The sequence below is a fragment of the Peromyscus eremicus genome, chromosome 5 (assembly GCF_949786415.1).
Source record: "Peromyscus eremicus chromosome 5, PerEre_H2_v1, whole genome shotgun sequence".
NCBI classification, from domain to species: domain Eukaryota; kingdom Metazoa; phylum Chordata; class Mammalia; order Rodentia; family Cricetidae; genus Peromyscus; species Peromyscus eremicus.
Genome location: NC_081420.1, coordinates 121,018,513 through 121,039,713, shown reverse-complemented (window position 1 = coordinate 121,039,713; position 21,201 = coordinate 121,018,513). Strand labels below are relative to the sequence as shown.

Here is a 21,201-nt window from a genome sequence, read left to right as displayed (position 1 = left end):
ACCTTGCCACATGGCTCGTGGCTTACCGGCATCTTCACATGCTGTTTGTCATCGTGGTGGCTGGCAGTGTCTCTCTGACTCAGCCTTCCACTTCCCAGCTTTATTCTCCTCCTTGTCCCACCTACACTTCCTGCCTAGCCAATGGCCAATCAGTGTTTTATTTATTGACTAATTAGCAACACACTTGACAAACAGACCATCCCACAGCAGTGGCTTTTCTCTCACAGTAAACAGTGCTGCTTAATGAATAATACAGCACCACGTAAAGCTAACACTTGTAGGTAAAGAATGTAGGATAGTGTTGATGACGATATAGGCCATATATATTCACGTGTCTAATTGAGACACAGATGTTTGCTTGCTCCCTTGATTTAGAGAGACCGTATGATCCCGTTTGCCATTTATTTGCTCTGCAAACCTATACAACTGAAAGCTTTGAGTGCACAGAATGTGGTGTCAGAATTCCAACTTTTTGAATTCTAAATGAGTAGGACTTTTTAACACACGTTTCAAATGTGAACATTTCATATTGGCAGTTACTTCCAAATAAGCTATTTTTTAGAATGATTCTTCTACTTGGTTCAGAAATTATGCAGAGAAATACCTCCTTAGGGCTCTAAACTTTAGCAACTGACTGAAATCTAAGCAAAGGTTTCCTATTCTGTGTTTTTCCAGCCAGTTTCTAATTCCATCCCTAAAGACAACCAGGGAGCCTTCTCAGAAAACAAGCCTGTCTCAAGTTCCGCTCTGTCCCACACTAAGGCTTTCCTTTAGATGGAACAAAGTCTGGGTAATACAGCACGTGTTTCTGAAACGTCCCCAGTCCCTACAGCTTCCGGAATCCTCCTCAGGATCCACTAAGACCAGCCAAGTTAGGGAAGCCAACAGTCCTCCACTACCCTCCCCGGCATCCCTCCCACCACGCCCTTCGGTAACCTTGGTTACAGTCACGCCCTCCTCCGTAGCTGCCCAATTATAAAGGTCTGAGGTCTGACATCACAGAAAACAGCTAAAGAAGTGAAAGTGCCAAAATCTTGATTTGGTTCATTTTTTTTGGCTGTTCAGTGCTTTTTCACTGATGAAAATGGCCTGTGTGTGCAATAGGAAAAACTGGAGGCGATGGATCCGACCCCTGGTCATACTCATTTATATTGTAAGCATGCTGATCTTTGTTACCTTTGGTGTTTCGAAGTTTCACCAACAGGAGAAGGTAAGAGAGTCCAGCACCTCTACCCTTTCTTAGTCTGTTTGACAGAATCCCTTTGTCAGCCTTTAATGCTTGGGGGTCAGAAAAACACTTCATCTCTGAACATTAAACAGACCCGTCTGATCTCACTTTGCCGCTACAAGTGGAGGTGGGACCGGGTGGAGAAAAATAGTTAATGTTGCTGCTTAGAATGCTTCGCCAGTACCCATCAGTTCCCAGAAAACTACTCTTGAAATCATATCTGCTGTGCAGATATAGGGCTTGACCAGATCAGATAAACTACCTTGAAAGCTACGTTCTGGATTTTATAAGCTTTTAGCCTGCTTCCTGAAACGAAAGAATTCCCGTTAGTTGGACTTTGCTAATTGTTTTTACGTTTGAAGTTCCATCTTTTATTTGTTTCTTTAATGAGATAAAGCCTCATGTAGACCGGCTGTTTTGGGACTTGCTTTGTAGCCTAGGATGGTCCTCCAACGTCCACATTCTCAGTGCTTCTGTTTATTCAAAGCTGGGGATGGAACCCAGGGCTTTCTTCATTTGAGGCAAGCAAGCATTCTACCAACTGAGTTATGCTGGCCACTTGAAGTTACTCCTCAGTCAAAGCAAAAGTTTTACAAAAGTTCCTCGTGTATTTGTTTCTTTTTTTTTTTTATGTATTTGTTGTTGGTGTATTCGTGGGATGGCCCACTTGTGGAGGTCAGAGGACGGACCAGTTGGGGGAGTTGTTCTTTCCTTCCATCATGAGTGCTGAGTGAGGACTGAGCTCAAGAGATCAGTGCAGTGTTGGAGGCAAGCCCCTTACCTGACTCATCTCTCCGGCAGCCTTTTGTTACTTGTTGATGTCACAACATGACATCATGTTGTGACATTACTAAAGTATTACAAGCTGAATACCTAACATATCCGTAATATATGTATAAAATGAACTTAGAATTATTAATAATAACCAGAAAGTACTTTATTATTTTAGAAGAGTTATGACATACCATGCATATGACACCCCCCCCACCCCCCCCCCACCCCCGCTTTTGAGTGTGGAAATATTTTAGTTAAATAATGTGTCCAAACATGTCTGTAGGGTTATTTTGTTCACTAAACTTTTGTTGGCTTTTCTTATTATAGTTCATATAGTTATTTAAGACTCTTATGATATGACATTAAGTATTTCTCATTTGTTCAGTTTTTTGTTATTTAAAATATGTCCACCTAAATTTAGGTATAGCAATCATAATATAAATATAATTTCCTCACTTAGTGTTCCTTGGAGTACTTAATTCACTTAGTATTCTCTTAGCTGTGAGCTTCAAGCGTAGTTTGAAAGTGCCATGAACCTTTAAGACCAATTCTAATCTGCGGTGTAAACTGCTAACACCCCAAGTTGAGTCCCTCAAGTTCTGACAGGGATGTTTAATGGAGGACGTGCGGGTGAGCCTGTCAAATAATGCACTTGGATATGCAAGTCTGGACCTCAGAACAGTTTCAACTGCAGGTACACGTCTTGTTTAATCTACTCTCTGCCATAATAAAGGCCGTAAACTGGGCTGTGGAAGACGGCTCAGCAGGTGGAGCAATAACCAGGAAACCCGACCACCTGAGTTCCCTCTCTGTAACCCACCTGAATGGCATCTATGGCAAGATGAGAGGTGGACACAGAATTGCCTGGAAGCTTGCCAGCCAGCTAGCCTCCACTGTGCAGCACAGCAGCAGAAACAAGAGACCCTGGTTCCTAAGCTGGAAGGAGAGCTGACTTCCCAGAGCTGACCTCTGACCTCCACACATGCACACCTGCACTCACACACACAGAAGCACATGTGTATACCATGAACTGAGTGCCTTCAAGAGGAATTTGTTTTGTCACAGTCTTGAAAATGATTTTGGAGTCAGATATCATGGGGGCCAGAAGGTTGCTGTCTAGGGAGGGTACTCTCAGGTTGCAGATGGCCATACTCTTGCTGAATCCTCAGGTGGTTGAACGATCTCATTTTGAGATCGCCAGCCCTATGAGACTATGACCTCATTTCATCTAAGTCCCCATCAGCTTTATCTCCAAATATGGCTGTTTGCATTAGGGGTTAAGTTCCGACCTCTGAAAGGGGAACACACCTAGGTACTAATGGTCAGACTTTAGACAGTGTCTGCAGTTAAAGAATGCTTGAGATCAAGGACACAGAGAAGGAACAGCAAAGACCTGGCACCGACATTTCCCAGGAATTCACAAGGAACCAATGAAGTGAATGCCCAGGAGGAGGGTTTCAAGGGGACATTCTGAATACTGTCCACTCTTGCCAACCTGCCTGTCACTCTTCACAAGTAGAAAGGTCAGTGGGAGCTTAGTGATCACTGAAGCTGGAAGGACCAAACCCAGAACAGAATTGTTGAAGTACGAATGTGTGGTGGAAACTTAGAATCCGGAGAATATATGAGTTTTGAAGATTTTGACTCCGAAGGAGCCTGAGAAATGATAGCACAATAGGTGGAGGGGACTGAGAAGTTTAAAGGAAGGTTTTGTTTTTGTGTTCAAGGTTAGAGGCTTAACTGGAGCATTTCCTCAAGATAGCTCATAAACAGCAAACAAGAATCAGATACAGAAAGCAAATAACACACTAGGAATGGGCAAAATATCATGTAAATGTTCTTTTTTTTTTTTTTTTTTTTTTTTGAGGAAGAGGAGGAGGAGGGTTCTTTTGTCAGGCTGTCCTGGAGCTCACAGAGACCTTCTGCCTCCCAAGTTACTGGGACTAAAGGTGTGTGCTACCACACTCTGTAACACCCTCTTCTGACCTCAGCAGGTACCCACACTCACACATGCGCATATTCACACAGACACATACATAGAATTTACTAAAAAGTAAATCTTTTTTTAATTGCTACTAATTATTTGGGAAATACAAAGCAGTATTAGTAATCTAATGAAAATTTAAGACAAAAATATTGATCTTTATAGTTTTAATATCAGAATCTAAACCAATGTGTTCTTTTGTTTTTCAAGGTTGGAGTACACACTAAAGCGTGGTTTATTGCTGGTATCTTCATGCTGGTGACGGTACAAGTGTCCTTCTGGGGGATTCTGCAACACTTGGTGCATTTCACACAACCCAAACTTCAAAAACCTATTATGAGGTCAAATCTTAATGTATTTGCTATTACTACTATTGACTGACTTAAATCATAAACATATTAAGTGTTTTTTATGTTTTACTTTCTGTAGGATTCTTTGGATGGTTCCAGTATACAGTTTAGGTAGTGTAAGTATCTTTCATTGTATTGCATTAAGAATTCTTGGTCTGGAGAGATGGCTCATTGGTAAAGAGTACTTTGCTCTTCTAGAGGACCCAGGTTCAATTCCCAGCACCCACATGGCAGCTCACAACTATAATTCCAGTCCCAGGGAACCCAATTTCTGATCTCTGTAGGCACTAGGCACATATGCATACATGTAGGCAAAATACTCATGCACATAAAATAATAAAGTAAATAAATCTTTTTAAAAAGTCTTTTATGACACCTTTTTTTCTGGTTTTTTGAAACAGGATTTTTCCATGTAGCCCTGGCTGTCCTGGAACTCATACTGTAGACCAGGCTGGCCTCATACTCAGAGACCCACGTGCCTCTGTCTCCCCAGTGAGGGCTGGGATCAAAGGCAAGCGCCACTACCGCCTTGCTTCTCTTCTGACACTTAACTATGCTTACTAAAGAATGCTTAATAGCCAGGCAGCGGTGGCACATGCCTTTAATCCCAGCACTCGGGAGGCAGAGCCAGGCAGATCTCTGTGAGTTCGAGGCCAGCCTGGTCTACAGAGCAAGATCCAGGACAGGCACCAAAACTACACAGAGAAAGCCTGTCTCAAAAAACCAAAAAAAATGCTTAATAAAGTAATAAACACAAAATATTGACTTTTAAAAAGAGATTGATAGTGAAATTTTTCATGTTTTTTTTTGTGTTTTTGTTTTTGTTTTAGGTTTTTTTTTTTTTTTTTTTTTGAGACAGGGTTTCTCTGTGTAGCCCTGGCTGTCCTGGAACTAACCCTGGAGACCAGGCTGGACTCAAACTCAGAGATCCTCCTGCCTCTGCCACCTGAGTGCTAGGCTCAAAGGTATGCACTACCGCAACCCAGATTTTTCCTTCTTTATGTTTTTACTTATTATTTGTTTTTATGTTTTTGAGACAGGGTCTCACTATGTAGTTCTGGCTGTCCTGGAACTCACTATGTAGAGCAGGTTGGGCCCGAACTCACAGAGAGCCCCCTGCCTCTGTCTCCCAAGTGCTTGGATTAAAGCCATGCACCACTGCAACTGGCCAAGTTCACTTATTTTAGTGTTGGTAAGGAAGATATTATAATGAAAAAATGCAGATATTTCAAATATTTTTAATATGTAGCTGTTTTCCTTGCTCGCTTGCTTAAATTTAAGATTAGTGGCTCTTAATCTTTTAAAGAATGAAATATTGTAATTACCCTCATCCATACGTAGCCACAAGAGAATACTTTCCCACCCCAGGCATCAAAATGTGCTGATGCTCAGTTCCCTTATATAAAATGGTTAGCATCAGCATAGTGTGTCCCCTGTCCTTATGGTCAGCTCTAGATGGCTTATGACACCTGATAGAATATCAGTGCCATAGGCAGGTAAGAGGACCTCCATGAGTTCGAGGCCAGAGTGCAGACCTGGGGTCAGGGGCTGTTACAAATATTTCTGCTCCAGGGTTGGCTGAACCCATAGATGCAGACTCTCATAAGGATGCTGATTGCTCACTATGATGCTTTTTAGTTACTAAGTCTTTTATTTGTACCCCACCCCACCCCAAGAAAGAAAATAAAAGGAAAAAACACTTTCCACAGTAGACATAACTAAAGAAAATGGCTTTAGCCAGATGTGGTGTTGCATCCCTTTAATCCCATCACTCAGGTGGAACTCTTAAGTTGGAGGCCAGCCTGGTCTACATAGTGAGTTCCAGAACACCCAGGTTACATAGACCCTATCTGGGAAAAAAAAGAAAAAGAAAAAAGAAAAAAATGCCTTCAGTTGCATTTTCTGAATCAGTAGCATTTCTCTTTAACATCTGTGCTTTTCCACAGTGGTTGGCCTTAAAATTCCCCAAAGTTGGAATATATGCCGATACCTGTAGAGACTGCTATGAAGCTTACACCATTTATAACTTTATGATCTTCCTTACCAATAATTTAACAATTCGGATCCCGAATATAATGTTATACCTGGAAGCAAAGGATCAGCAACAGCATCTCTTTCCACTCTGCTGGTGTCCACCATTGGCGATGGGAGAGTAAGTGTGTTTGGTTTTGATGGGCCTCTGTGTGGGTCTTAAATATCAGTCAGCTCTCTGCAAGGGGTGGGGACAGTAGGCAGAGCCCTTACACTATGTAGCACGTAATACAGTTTGAAAGATAATAAAATACATTTTTACAATGTACATGTTGAGAGGTTTTTTTTGTTTTTTGTTTTTTTGTTTTTATTTTTACATTGCTTACCCCAATAGAAAAGTTCATCAATGTAATGAGGGAGAAAACCTTAGAAAATGTTTAATCAGCATCATTTTTACAGTTGGGAATTGGAGCCTAAATGATCATGCACGTGATCACGCAGCTAATTGTCTTGTACTTGTCTCCCTGCTGAGACAAAGTCACTGACAAAAGCAACTTCGGAACACAGTTGAGGGTGCAGTCCCTTATGGTGGGAAAGGCACGTGGCAGGTGCATGACGTCATACTGCATCTGCTGTCAGGAAGCAGAGAGGAAAGCCGGAACTCCGCTCACTGCCTCGTGTGCAGTCCAGGGCCCCAGCCTGAGGATGGCCACCCACCCTCAGGGTGGTTTGCCTTGTCCCAGGAAATCTTTCTGTAAACACATTCACCAGGAAGCTGCATCCTAAATGTCAATGCTTTATACACATGCATGTGCACAAGCTCACAGTTCATTTGTACCTCCGTTTTTCTCCTGTGTTAGTTAGAGCCATCACTATCAATTCTGTCAGCAAAGTTCCTGAGATAATCAGTTTTATTTGACTCACAGACTCAGGTCATTTGGTCCTGTTGGTTTGCAGTGTATCATGGCAAGAGTGGGAAACAGGAAAAGACCAAGGTCCCAGCACCTTCTTCTGTTCCTTCTGTTCTGGGTTGCACTATAGTGGAGCTGAAGGGAGGCTTTAGGAGATAAAGTTATTAAATATTTTCAAAATGGTCTTCAGATTCCATGTTGCCACCACATTCTTACCCTACTATCATTTAGGAGGACGAAATTGGCAGGATTCAATATAATTAGTGTCAGCTCTCAGCGTGATTTTAATTTAGAGGCTTTGCCATGTTCTGATGCCACTGAATAGTTGAGATGTTATGTTCTCTTTCTTCTGCAGAGTGCTGCTCTTTCGATGCAAACTGGGAGTCCTGCAGTACACTGTGATCAGACCAATTACCACTCTTATAGCATTGTAAGTATGGCCTTACCTTAGCTTTTTTTCTTTTATCTTCATGATACATGACTGGGAATATAGCTCAGTTGATAAGAGTGTTTGCCTTGTATGCACAAAGCCCTGGGTTTAATTCTCAACAAGACAGAAACCAAGTGTAGTGATTCATGGCAAATAATCCTAGCACTTGAAGGTAGAGGCAGAAGAATTGAGAGTTTAATGCCAGACTAGGCCCTATCTTAAAAACTAATCTCTATTCTTAAATGGAAAAAACAAATAGAAAAACAACGTTGATTAATAGTGTAAATACGTATATAAAAGCTGGATTCCATTACAATGAACAATGCAAAGGATTGCCACGATTTTCACATTCTTTGAGAGCAGACTGTACAACACATCAGAAAAACCAAGATTAGGCTTACTAAAGTAAACAGACTTACTGAAGTAAACAGACTTACTAAAGTAAACAGACTTACTGAAGTAAACAGACTTTACTAAAGTAAACAGACTCTAAATTTTAAGTGTTGCTACCACTACACCTTAAGAACGTGTTCAGGGCTGGAGAACACTCAGTGGAGCATTCAGTGTTAACAGCACTTGGTACTCTTGCAGAGGTTTAGTGAAATCTAGTTCCAGAGTATCCAGTGCCCTTTTCTGGTCACCAAGGGCATTGCATGCACATTGTGCACAGGTATACATGCAGGTAAAACATTCACATGCATAAAATAAGTCTCTAAAGTGTACATATTAAGATAAGGTTTACTTGGTCAGTCATAAAGTTTATTTTTGCCATTTTTAAGGATATGTGAAATGGTTGGTGTCTACAATGAAGGGAAATTTGGTTTCTCCAATGCAAGGACTTACTTGGTTATAATAAATAATTTGTCAGAAGTGGTAAGTAAATCATCATTCTTCTTAATTGTACTAAATTTGTTTCTATTGCTAAATATTATCAGGCACTATTTCTTGAGGAAAAATTACCTTTTACTTTGTACATGGAACTTGAAACAGCTTTAATGTATACCTTTATACAATATAGAAGTACAGTAATATGTTCATGAATGATTTGGTGACTTACATGCAGAGCTGTTTGCTCTTGTGACCCCACAGCCTTGTGGGGATAAGCATGATGTGCCTTCTAAATAAACAAAACATAATGCAATAGACCTATTCATTAAGAGGGAAAAGTCTAATTGGCATGAGAGGAGAGAGTTTAAATAAAAATGGAAGAGTTCACCAGGTGGTGCTGTCTCACACCTTAATTGGGAGGCAGAGGCTGGCAGATCTCTTAGTTCGAGGCCAACTGGTCTACATACAGATTGAGTTCCAGGATAGCCATGGCTACACAGAGAAACCCTGTCTCAAAAAACCAAATAAATAAGCAAACAAAACAGCAAAAATTTAAATCTCTGATCTATATTTAAAATTAAAGGAAAATTAAAAATGACCTTTTTTTTCAAAAAAAAATGAGTGCTGTTCTAGGAACTGAAAGGCTCTCTTAAGCTGAAGTGTATTTCATCTAAAGTCTTTGGATAGTGCTTTTTACAGTACAGTAACAAACACTTCTAATACATAAATTATTAGAAGTTTATGATGGAACCGAGCATGGCATTGCATGCCTTTAATCCCAGAATTTGGGAGGCAGAGGCAGGCAGATCTCTGAGTTTGAGGCCAGCCTGATCTACAAAGTGAGTTTCAGGACAGCCAGGGCTACACAGAGAAACCCTTTCTCAAAACACCAAAAAAAAAAAAAAAAAAAAAAAAAAAAGAAAGGAAGGAAGGAAGGAAGGAAGGAAGTTTATAACGGAAATAAATGGTGTGTATCTCCAGAGCTTTCTCTCATGCTCATCTCCATGACCAGCAGTCTTTTTTCTGGGAATGTACTCTAAAGAAATGGTAGAAGTGTTCTTGCTTTCTGGGATGTAATGCCCATTATAAGAAAGGACTGGAAACACTCTAAACCCGGTGGACATAGTTTGGTCTTCCCATTGGCATTTAGACAGATACTAAAAGTAAAACTTATGAAACATACACAAAAGTTAGCTACTTTCAGTTGAAAAAGATATTGAGGAACAAAATTTCATTTTAGGTCATGACAGATGTTAGAAAATTGGGTTATGACTGTGGAATGTGCCTGGAGTGTTTGCCTATACACAGCCCTGGGTCAGATCCCAGCATGAGGGTCACAGTTCCTATGTACAGAGAAACGGCTCAGTGTTAAGAGTCTGTTTTTAATGGTACTACAGCTAGAACCCAGGTCCCGGGAGTGTGTGACATGCACCCTGGGTGGTCCTGCTCCAGTGCAAGGGTCTGAGCTTGGTTCTTGCTGTACTGCTCTCATATCCTGAAGTATTTTAAAAGAGCATAAAGTATCTCCTGGTTTTATTGGGGAAAGTAAGCTTCCAGAAATGCTTCTTGCTGTTGAAATGCTGGTTGGTTATTATAACTGACTCTAAAGATGTGGGCACTTATTTTAAGAAGTAAGGCCAGCTGGACTTATACACTGCTCTCAAGGAAACTGGTTTGTGTGATGTAGATTTCATGATCACAGTTTTGCTGAAACTGTACTTATTTAACGTGTTGCCTTATAAACTGTGTGTGTTGTGTAAATGTTACACGAGAGACTAGCTAATAATAATAATCAAGTTTTTATAAAAGTGGTGGTAATTTGTGTTGCCTTTTTTTTGACTGAAGGAAACCTTCCATTCATATCATTTGTTTATTGCTTTGAGTTCCAGTATGTGAACACTTAGAAACATATTCAGGAAAAATGTTACATACCTCTCTTGAGAAATCTCACATATATGCATCTTCAGCAACATATTAAAAGCACTAGCCGGGCGGTGGTGGCGCACGCCTTTAATCCCAGCACTCAGGAGGCAGAGCCAGGCAGATCTTTGTGAGTTCGAGGCCAGCCTGGGCTACCAAGTGAGTTCCAGGAAAGGCGCAAAGCTACACAGACAAAGCCTGTCTCGAAAAACCAAAAAAAAAAAGCACTAAAACGTCAGTAGACTCTGATTTCGGCCTTAAGGAAAGGTTCTGTCACTGTCTTCCTCACAACCTTCTGTAATTTCAGATCCAAGTGGTTCTAATGGCCTCTTTTAGTATCTGCAGATATTGCACATGTATCATATACATACATGCAGGCAAAATGCATGTATGCAGAATGTTGAATGTTGCTTTTGTTTCTAGATTGCCATATGCTGCCTCCTGCTGCTTTACAACATGCTGAAGGAAGAGCTTAGCCCTATAAAACCCGTTGGCAAATTTCTTTGTGTCAAACTGGTAGCCTTTGTCTTGTTTTGGTAAGTACTGCTTGCTCTTAAATATTCTCATTTTATAAATGCCAATAAAACTGTTGGTTAAGGAAGTTTTTTAAATAATGTGAATACAATGCCAGGCTCAGTGGTGCCTGTCTGTAATCCAGCTCTTGGAAGACTGAGGCAGGACTACCATTCAAGGCCAACCTGAACTAGGAAGATGTCTTTGGGGCTGGAGAGAGGCTCAGCAGTTAAGAGAGTGTGCTGCATATCCAGAGGACTGCAGTTTGGTCCCCAGCACCCATGTCTGGCGGCTCACAACCTCGTGTAACTCTAGCTCCAAGGGGTCTGAAGTCCTCTTCTGGCCTCTGTGAGCATATGCACATACCTGCAGTCAGACACACACAAGGACATCTTTTTAAAAAGCCATCCCTTCAGGTATTGTAAGATTTACAAAAACAGGGATGGTGAGATGGCTCAGCAGACAAGAGCGCTTTGCTGCTCTTGCTCAGGACCCAACACTAACAAGATTAGTGGCTCACAACCTTCTGTAACTTCAGATCCAGGTGGTTCTAATGCCCTCTTCTAGTATCTGCAGATACTGCACATGCATCATATACATACATGCAGGCAAAACGCATGCATATTAAAATAAATATTAAATAGTTTTAAAAAGATAAAAAAACAAATAATCTTAGTCATGTGTGGTGGTACATACCTGTAATCCCAGTATTCAGGGCGGCAAGAGAATCTCACATTGTGAGTTTGAGGACAGCCTGCTCTATAAAGCAAGTTGTAGACCAGCCTATTGTGCCACATTGTGTTATCTTGTATCTGAACAATCAAAGAAGTAGTCAGATGGCCACTGTGACTTTTAAAAGATGAAGATAATTTGAGATAGCCTAAATATCTTGATGCTGGGTGTGGTGGTGTGTACCTTTAATCCCAGCACTCCCCGGGGAGGCAGAAGCAGGTGACTCTCTATGAGTTCAAGGCTAGCAGGGTCTACATAGCAAGTTTGAGGCCAGTCAGCTACATAGTGAGACCCTGTCTCAAAATGAATAAATTACCTAAAATCTGTCATAAATAAAACAATATCAATTGGGGAGAAAATATTTAATGACAGGGAAATGTTTATCAGTAAGTGTCCTTTAAAACACAAGGTAGGGCTGGAGATCCATCAGAGTGTCTGCCTGGTGTATCTACTGCCCTACTGTCTGTCCTCAATGTCACAAAGCAAACAGCAAACTAGTCATGGTGTTAGGACAGGATAGGTGCTAAGAGTTATAGAAACAGTCAGATCCAGTTTAGCAATTCAGTAGGGCAAAGGAGAAGGAATTCATGAAATTGCACTGCCAGAAGTAATCATTAGCAGTTGAAGGCATACATCATATGCTATAGAGACTTCTGGGACTCGATGGTATTATAATGCAGATATGCTGTGGGCTGGCAGGCTAGCTTTCTGGGGAAAGGCACTTGCTATGCATGCCTAATGAACTTAGTTTAATCCCCAGGACCCCTGTATAGGTAGAAGTAGAGAACCAACTCCACAAACCTGTCCTCTGGCACCCTGCCACACCAATCATAAGAAGTAAGCCTTAAAAAGGAAGATAAAACAAAACTGAAATTAATAGGGCCAGTGAAATGGATCAGCAGGAAAAGATGCTTGCCATCACCAACCTGACAGTTGGAGTTCCATCAAAGAGCCCACGAGGTAGATGGAAAGAAATGACTCCTGCAGGTTGTCCTCTGACCTACACACACACACAACATGTTACATGTGTGTGCACACACACACAGCCAGCAATAAATATTATTTTTTTATCCTAGTCATTATCCAGGCATGGTGGCACATACCTTTAATCTCAGCATTTGGGAGGCAGAGGCTGCCAGATCTCTGAGTTCAAGCACAGGTTGGTCAGCATAACAAGTCCTAGGACAACGAGGGTTCCATTGGTAGACCCTGTATCTAAATGAATGAATGAATAATACAATCAAATTCTAGTCATGAATGCACATGTAAATACACTTGAGTATCAGCCTTTACTTACAAGCTGTTAGAACTTAGAATCTAATTGTTTGTACATAGTTTCAAAGCAAAAATGATATATGAGCCAAATGATGAAGTTCTGACAATACATAATGAAATTCATCTTATGAAACTAGTAGAATAAATTTGTAATGCTGGGTGAGTATATTTAATATAAGCAGAACTTGTTTTGAAATATGCCCTGAAGGCAGAACAGTGGGGACTTCACTGTTTTTAGGTGCACATTTTAATCTCTTTGTGTATATGATATGTATGTGTTTATTGTGTGAGTAGCGACATGTCCATGCCATGTGTGCATGTGGAAATGAGGACAGCTTTGGGTATCGGTCCTCGCCTTTCATTTGAGATGGGGTCTCTTAACTGTTACTCTGCACACATCAGGATCACCAGCCCGCAGTCTTCCCAGGGTTCTCTTAACCCACCTCTCAGCTCACTGCAGGAGCACAGGGTTTACAGATGTGCACCACCATGCCAGCCTTCCCTGGCTTCTGTGACTTTAACTCAGGTCCTCACACTTGTGCAACAAGTGCTTTATACACCGAGCCCCCTCCCGAGCCCCTAATTCCATAAACAGTTGGTCATTTCATGATCTAGATTTGACATTTACCTTTTCTTGACATACAGGCAAGCAGGCCTTATAGCACTGTTGGTGAAGGTTGGCTTTATTTCTGAAAAAGGTATGTGGGAATGGCAGAGTGCGGAAGCTGTGACCACGGGCCTGCAAGTAAGTAGTGCTGTCAGTGAACTCAAGAGGTTTTACTGTTTAAGCTGTTTGACACAGTGTTGCCCCAAATATCCAAACAGTGAGCAAGACTGTTAGCTTGCTCTATGGTGAGGAGCGGGAGCCCTAGAGAAATGGCCCATAGGTCCTGATTGGTAATGGTTTTATTCCTGGTCTACATATATCTGCATGTTTCCTTTCAGTCCTTGGGGAACAGATTAAGAAATACTTGACTGAGGGAGGGCAAAAGAGATGTAAACCTTGGTTTGTCATGTTTTGAAGTGGAAAAAATGTTGAAATATGAATATAATCTGGATTATATTTTAAAAGTTGACACCCTATATAACTTTGAAAATGTTAGCATTTTGAAAAACTAGATTTAAAGCCAAAGATGATAAATATTTTTGTGGCTGTTGTAGGATTTTATAATATGCCTTGAAATGTTTCTCGTGGCCATTGCCCATTACCATGTATTTTCCTACAAACCCTACGTGCAAGAGGCAGAGGAAGGCTCTTGCTTTGACCCTTTCCTGGCCATGTGGGATGTATCCGATCTCAGAGATGATATTTCTCAACAACTAAGACGCCTGGGTAAGTAACAGCTGTTTAACTTCTGTTAGTGTGAGTGTGTATGGGGGGGGGGAGCGTCTGCATGTGCAGGAAAGGTCAGAGGTGAACCTCGGGTGTGGCCCCTCAGGAGCTGTTCAGTTTGGGTTTTGGAACAGGGTCTCTCACTGTCCTGAGGCTCACAGATTGAGCTAGGATCACTGTCCAGAGAGCCCCAGGGATCCAACTCTGTCTCGCTAGCACAGGACTGCAAGCATGCCCAGCTTTGGACCTCTGCTGAGGACTGAACTCAGGTCCTCATTTTTGTGTGGCAAGCACTTTGCAGATTGAGGTATCACCCCAACCCAAAGACATAAGATTTACTCTAGTAATTTAAGAAATAAGAACATACTTAAAGCAGTACCATGATACAGGCTCTTCAAATTTGGGGAGGACAAAGAGCAGAACTATTTTTAGAATGGTAAAAATAACTTTTGGCTAATAAATTTATATTGTCTTAAAGGGAGAACAATGAGAGGGCATCAGAAAAAAAAATGTCTTCCTGAAGACCCGGAGCATACCGAACACACAGGTCTGTTCAGTGATGATGTTCCCTCATCATCACAAGATGCAGTTTCTGTAGGTTCAAAGCCATCCTCACACCTGGGCCAATATCAGGCCTTTGCACACTCGATTACTTCACAGAATGCAGCCGCTGCATCCAAGGTATGTAAAGACATTGTCATTGATATCCCAGAAGAACAGGAACCTCCTGATAAAGGCCAACATCAAGACTTAGAAGACTCATACTTCACAGGATGCACTTTCTGAGGCCAAGCTATGTGAAGATGTAATGATTAATATCCCAGAAGAGCAGAAGGAGCCCCCTGACTAATAAATTTATATATTATTTTAAAGGGAGAACAATGAAATGTTATCCAGAAAAAAAAAGTTTTTCTGAAGACTCGGAACATTCTGAACACACAAGTTTGCTTTCCTGATCATCACAAGATGTAGTATCTGCAGGTTCAAAGCCATCCTCACTTGCCCCAGGACCAGTATCAGGGCTTTGGACATACGATACTTCACAGAATGCAGCTGCTGCATCCACGTCATGTGAAGACATTGTGATTGATGTCCCAGAAGAGCAGGAACCTTCTGATACAGCCCAACATCAAGACTTGGAAGACACAGTTCCTTCACAGGATACACTTTCTGAGGCCAAGCTATGTGAAGATGTCATTATTGATATCCCAGAAAAGCAGAAGGAACCCCCAACCCATCAATGGACTCTTAAAGCTACCATAATCCTCTTTGTGTGTAGGCTCAAGATCTGAACAGTTCAAAATGTTGGAAAAATTCAAAGACAGGCAAAAAACAGATATAACTACTATATATAATAAACATACATATAATGCCAATACACACATGTTAATATATATATTCGTGTGTTTTGTATATCACAAATAACATTTAAATTTCCTAGGATTTGGCTTTCTTAAACTGTTAGGTTATCATATATTCAAACAGTAAATAACAACTTCAGCTGAACTCTCTTGCATTTCTCAAGAGGATGGACATTTGAAAAAAAAAATCATTGCTTCTTGCCACTGCATGAATGTAATGATCTGGACTGAAAATGTAAATACAAAATTAAGATAAATTTAATTTAATTTAATCATCATGTGCCATTTAAGTTTACATAATTATAGTTCAACTACATGTCTTTCAATAAATGCCATACCATTTTCTGAAACTCTTACGTATCTTACTCTTTTACTCTTTTTTGTTTGTTTGTTTTATTTTTGAGATAGGGTTTCTTTGTATATCCCCTGGCTGTCCAGGAACTACCTCTGTAGACCAGGCTGGCCTTGACTCACAGAGAGCAGCCTGCCTGTGCCATCAGAGTAAAAGCATGCACCACCACCAACCTGGCTGTGTCTTACTCTTTAAACATAAATTCTTAATGTTTTAACAAAAATTGATTAGAAGTCTATATATTTTTTTTTTAAATTTTTGAGCTAGACTTAGTGGTGTGCACCTTTAAACCCAGCACTTAGGAAGCAGAGGCAGGTGGGACTTGGGGAGTTCCCAGCCAGTCTGGTCTAGGCCAAAAACAAAAACAAAACACTGGTCAAAGAAACAGAAGATGAAGCTAAATGGAAGGATACCCTGTGACTCAGAATAAAGCTTATCAGAATGTCCACACTACCAACAGGAACATATAGATCCAATGTAACTGCCATCAGAATCCTAGTGGCATATTTCAGGCAAAGAACAGTCCTAAAATTCATATAGAAATATTTTTTAAAAGGCCAGACCACTTCTGAGGAAAATTGGACACATGGCATTTCCTGATTTGAAATATAAACTGGGTGTCATGGTTCATGGCCCTGTCATCCCAGCATAGGATGTTTGAGATTATCCTGAGCAACACAATACACACACAAACCCCATGTCTTTTTTTTAAGAAACTTTTTATTCATTTTACATACCAACCACAGATCGCCCTCTCTCCCTCCTCCCGCTCCGCCCCCTAGCTTTTCCCTCCCACCCCCATTCCCTCCTCCAAAAGGGTAAGGGTTCTCAAGGAGAGTCAGCAAAGCCTGGTACATTCAGTTAAGACTGGACCAGGCCCCTCCCCCCTGCATCAAGGCTGAGCAAGGCATCCCACCATAGGGAATGGACTCCAGAAAGCCAGCTCATGCACCAAGGATAGATCCTGATCCCACTGCCAGGGACCCCTCAAACAGACCATGCTATACAACTGTCTCCTGTATGCAGAGGGCCGAGTCCAGTCCCATGCAGGTTCCACAGCTGGCCAGACATTTCTTACAGTGCTGTTATTGTATAAAAGTATCTGATTGTCTAGACAGATCTCATGTAGTGAAAGCATAGAATTAAATTTTAAAAATCTTTGCTAGTTTTAGGTATACAGTAGTACCTTGGGTTGATTTCATTTTTATTTCCTTAATAGATTGAAAGGTGGCATACCATGTGATTTAGCTTTCAATTCTATTGTTTTGTTCCAATATGCCAAATTGTGAATTACTTCCTGCTGATAGTTTCTTATTTTCAGTCTCAAATAGTTTCTCTAAACATAAACCTTTGGTTTTCTCTCATACCACAGTAGTTACTTTCTTTTAGTCCAAGGGTAAAATATATACCTGTCTTTTGAAAATTAGCAAATATGTCTTCTCATGGAAATTCTCATCTTGACTTAATAACCTGTGAAATCTTAAACAAGTTATTTAATGTCTCCAAACCTTGATTTTCAAATCTATAAGATAAGAAACAAAATAATGTATACCTCTTAGGGATAGAGTGACAATTAAATTAAAAATACATACAGATTTTTTTCATTTTTATTTTTTTATTTTTTTTCTATTATCAGCTTGATAGAGTACAAATTCTTATACTAATAGTGAAATGTTTCACTGAGGCTTGCCCAGTGATTGAGTAAAGCCAAAACTTATTATAAGCCACAGTCATCCTAGGGTCCCCCCTGCTATATAGCCTCCCTGCGTCTGTGGGTTGCAGTCTGATTGTTCTTTGCTTTATATCTAGTATCCACTTATGAGTGAGTACATACCATGTTTGTCCTTCTGGGTTTGGGTTACCTCACTCAGGATGATATTTTCTAGTTCCATCTATTTGCCTGCAAGTTTCATGCTGTCATTGTTTCTCTCTGCTGAGTAGTATTCCATTATGTATATGTACCACGTTTTCTTAATCCATTATTCAGTTGAAGGGCATCTAGGTTGTTTCCAGGTTCTGGCTATTACAAATAGTGCTGCTATGAACATAGTTGAGCATGTATCTTTGTGGTATGATTGAGCATTCCTTGGGTATATGCCCAAGAGTGGTATGGCTGGGTCTTGAGGTAGATCGATTCCCAGTTTTCTAAGAAACCACCATACTGATTTCCACAGTGGCTGTACAAGTTTGCATTCCCACCAACAGTGGAGGAGTGTTCCCTTTGCTCCACATCCTCTCCAACACTGACTGTCATTAGTATTTTTGATCTTAGCCATTCTGACGGGTGTAAAGTGATATCTCAGAGTTGTTTTTGATTTGCATTTCTCTGATGATTAAGGATGTTGAGCATTTCTTTCAATGTCTTTCAGCCATTTGAGATTCTTCTTTTGAGAATTCTCTGTTTAGCTCTTTAGCCCATTTTTTAACTGGATTGTTCAGTATTTTGATGTCTAGTTTCTTGAGTTCTTTATATACTTTGGAGATCAGTCCTCTGTCAGTCGTGGGGTTGGTGGTCTTTTCCCATTTTGTAGGCTGTCTTTTGTCTTATTGACCGTGTCTTTTGCCCTACAAAAGCTTCTCAGTTTCAAGAGGTCCCATTTATTAATTGTTGTGCACAGTGTCTGTGCTGCTGGTGTTATATTTAGGAAGTGATCTCCTGTGCCAATGCGTTCAAGGGTACTTCCTACTTTCTCTTCTATCAAGTGCAGTGTAACTGGATTTATGTTGAGGTCTTTGATCCATTTGGACTTGAGTTTTTGCATGGTGACACATATGGATCTATTTGTAAACTTTTACATATTGATATCCAGTTATGCCAGCACCATTTGTTGAAGATACTTTCTTTTTTCCATTGTATAGTTTTGGCTTCTTTGTCAAAAATCAATACCCCATGTCTTAAGAAAAAATTGTTACAAAGCTACAATGGTCAACAGGGTGGTGGGCTGGAGAGTTTGCTCAGTGGTCAAGAACACTGGTTGCTCTCCCACAGGACCCAGGATTGATTTCCAGCACCAACATGGTAACTTGAAACCATCTGTAACTGTAGTTCTGGGAAATTTAGTGCCCTCTTCTGACCACACACACAGGCATGCACACTGGTGCACAGGCATGTATACAGGCCAAACACCCAAACACATAAATAAAAATGTTTAAAGGAAAAAAAGTATGACGCTAACAAAAACCAGACAAGTAGAACAAAATGGAAAGTCAGAATAATTGCTGACAAGAGCACCTAGTGGGCACACTAAGAAAAAATAGCTTCCAACCAGGGATTGTCACAAGAAGTCTGGATTCCACATCCCAGAGAATGAAATTAAACCCTTATTTTACACCAGACACCAAAATGGACTCACTGTGCAAGGCACACAAATGTGAGAGCTGTAACAAAACTAAGAGAAGCCCCTGAACCATTGGCTTTGCCAGTGACTTTCAGAACACCACACCAGAAGGTACCATGCAAGCTTCCAAAGTCCTACCCAGCTATGGCAGAACCACGTCGACAACCCGCATGCCATGACGACCCTAAGGCGCAACAGCAGCATGCACACCTTGGCGGTAACCAACAGCCTAACTGGACTGAAGATCTGCTTGACAAGAGGAAACCTGCCTGGGACTGGAAACCTGGCTAACGACTTAGTGCCAGTGATTACTGTAGGAGAATCTACAACCACTAATTTACTTAAACCAGCATAATCCCTAACAACAACCCATAAACATCTGTCCTTATACCCACAGGTAAGTGTAGTTTTTTTTTTTGTTTTTTTTTTTTTGTTTTTTTTTTTGATTTTTTGAGACAGGGTTTCTCTGTGTAGCTTTGCGCCTTTCCTGGAACTCACTTGGTAGCCCAGGCTGGCCTCGAACTCACAGAGATCCGCCTGGCTCTGCCTCCCGAGTGCTGGGATTAAAGGCGTGAAGTGTAGTTTTTATCCCTCATCAAGGAAACTGCTTGGCCTGTAGGATTATGTGGCATACCTGTAATATGCTTTATATTGTAATAAGCAAAAAAAAAAACAAAAACCATTTCATTTTACCAGAGACATATGCTGGAGCATTGTCAGTTTTAATTTGTGCAGGTATACCTATGATGACCATAACTTCTATCAAATCTGTGATTACAGAATCAGCTTTTTCAGAACTCAGAGCAGTTGCCCATTGAAATCCTGAGGAAGTATCAATGATGTAGTGTACATATTTCAATTTTCTAAATCTTGTATAATATTAGAGAGAGCAGCCTTAAAATTATACAACCCAGGGGCTCAGGAGAGAGAACTACTAATGGCGAGGACTATTTTTGAGAAATAGAATCTCAGCACACTGAGCTCTTTAGTCCACTTGCTTTAATTTCTCTGGCATAACATCTTATATACACAGCTTCAGTTCTGTTTTCATGTCTAGCTCCTTTCTTGCCTGATTTCTCTCTATATCTATCTACTGCTCCCTCTAAGTTTTATCTTAATTCTCTCATCTTAATTCTGCCTCATCTAGGTCCTTTTCACCTTATTCTTACCCAGTTAGGACTTCCCCATCTGACTCTTCCTCATCTTCCATCTCGTCCACACGTACTCTCTGGTCAAAATCCTCCTTGTCCCTCTCCATTCTCCATCTTGCCATTCCCCCTCAGTCTCTCCTGAGTCCAATTATAAACCCAAGTAATAGCAACCCCCTGGTCAAGCAAGGTCACGAGGCTTGAACTCCTGTGTGGTCCTAAAGGCAGGTAAGAGTTTCCTCAGGCAGTGATTGTCAGGCTTCCAGGGTCAAAAGGAGGGGTGGGGGTTGGGGATTTAGCTCAGTGGTAGAGTGCTTTCCTAGCAAGCGCAAGGCCCTGGGTTCAGTCCTCAGCTCCAGAAAAAAAAAACAAAAACAAAAAACAGAGGGGTGATAAGAATCACATAGAGGGGCAGTAATTGTTAATTATCATTTGCAACTCAAAGGGGAAGTGACTAATGAATTAACTAAAGGCTAAATTTGGGTAATATCTAAGAAGAGGGATCTTAAACGTGACTGGTAGAAAATGTTGAGAATCTATAAGTTGCTAGGTCAATGGGAGAAAATAAAACTGTCTTCTTTTTCCTATGGCTCCTATCTGTCCAAGCTATCTGCCATTTTTCTGCAGGGTGGGGGAAAGTGTGCTCAGTCGCTAGGCAACCTGTGTACAGCTATATGCCTTTGGTGATAGTTAAAGGGAGATCTGGAACTAGAGGTAAGATTTGGGAAAGGAGGAAGTTAAGCTTAATTGTCA

At 40.9% G+C, this 21,201-nt stretch overlaps 2 long non-coding RNA genes across 2 annotated transcripts; both read left to right on the top strand.

Moving 5' to 3' along the window:
• The first annotated feature begins 1,054 nt into the window (after positions 1-1,054).
• On the top strand, positions 1,055-6,864 carry LOC131911899 (uncharacterized). Its single transcript, XR_009379454.1, has 4 exons — positions 1,055-1,210; positions 3,870-4,327; positions 4,416-4,452; positions 6,283-6,864. It is a non-coding gene; the product is annotated as an uncharacterized LOC131911899 (long non-coding RNA).
• Positions 6,865-7,576: 712 nt separating this feature from the next.
• LOC131911900 (uncharacterized) lies at positions 7,577-10,918 on the top strand. Its single transcript, XR_009379455.1, has 3 exons — positions 7,577-7,648; positions 8,428-8,521; positions 10,820-10,918. It is a non-coding gene; the product is annotated as an uncharacterized LOC131911900 (long non-coding RNA).
• The last annotated feature ends 10,283 nt before the right edge of the window (positions 10,919-21,201 follow it).